We start from the raw sequence: 1,482 nt of genomic DNA on the forward strand, positions 1-1,482 counted from the left end.
ATGCCTTGGCCTCGGTCAACATGCCATGCCACGGCCTCGGCCTCGGCCCGCATGCCTTGCTACGGCGTCGCCCAACATGCAGTGCCACGGCCTCGGCCCGCATGCCATGCCACGGCCTCGGCCCGCATGCCTTGCCACGGCGTCGCCCAACATGCCATGCCACGGCCTCGGCCCGCATGCCTTGCCACGGCCTCGGCCGCGCATGCCATGCCACCGCGTTGCCCGGCATGCCATGCCTTGGCCTCGGTCAACATGCCATGCCACAGCCTCGGCCTCGGCCCGCATGCCTTGCTACGGCGTCGCCCAACATGCAGTGCCACGGCCTCGGCCCGCATGCCATGCCACGGCCTCGGCCCGCATGCCTTGCCACGGCGTCGCCCAACATGCCATGCCACGGCCTCGGCCCGCATGCCTTGCCACGGCCTCGGCCGCGCATGCCATGCCACCGCGTTGCCCGGCATGCCATGCCTTGGCCTCGGTCAACATGCCATGCCACGGCCTCGGCCTCGGCCCGCATGCCTTGCTACGGCGTCGCCCAACATGCAGTGCCACGGCCTCGGCCCGCATGCCATGCCACGGCCTCGGCCCGCATGCCTTGCCACGGCGTCGCCCAACATGCCATGCCACGGCCTCGGCTAGCATGCCATGCCACGGCCTCGGCCCGCATGCCTTGCCAAGGCGTTGCCCAACATGCCATGCCATGCCACGGCCTCGGCCCGCATGTCTTGCCAAGGCGTTGCCCAACATGCCATGCCACGGCCTCGGCCCGCATGCCTTGCCACGGCGTTGCCCAGCATGCCATGCCACCGCGTTGCCCGGCATGCCATGCCTTAGCCTTGGCCAGCATGGCATGCCACGGCCTCGGCCATCATGCCATGCCACGGCCTCGGCCCGCATGCCTTGCCACGGCGTTGCCCAACATGCCATGCCACGGCCTCGGCCCGCATGCCATGCCATGCCATGCCTTGGCCTTGGCCAGCATGACATGCCACGGCCTCGGCCCGCATGCCTTGCCACGGCGTCGCCCAACATGCCATGCCACGGCCTCGGCTAGCATGCCATGCCACGGCCTCGGCCCGCATGCCTTGCCAAGGCGTTGCCCAACATGCCATGCCATGCCACGGCCTCGGCCCGCATGTCTTGCCAAGGCGTTGCCCAACATGCCATGCCACGGCCTCGGCCCGCATGCCTTGCCACGGCGTTGCCCAGCATGCCATGCCACCGCGTTGCCCGGCATGCCATGCCTTAGCCTTGGCCAGCATGGCATGCCACGGCCTCGGCCATCATGCCATGCCACGGCCTCGGCCCGCATGCCTTGCCACGGCGTTGCCCAACATGCCATGCCACGGCCTCGGCCCGCATGCCATGCCATGCCATGCCTTGGCCTTGGCCAGCATGACATGCCACGGCCTCGGCCCGCATGCCTTGCTACGGCGTCGCCCAACAAGCCATGCCACGGCCTCGGCCCGCATGACATGCCAC

Source organism: Camellia sinensis, unplaced genomic scaffold (genome assembly GCF_055761805.1).
Source record: "Camellia sinensis isolate YWXY unplaced genomic scaffold, ASM5576180v1 Unanchor6, whole genome shotgun sequence".
Taxonomy (NCBI): Eukaryota; Viridiplantae; Streptophyta; class Magnoliopsida; order Ericales; family Theaceae; genus Camellia; species Camellia sinensis.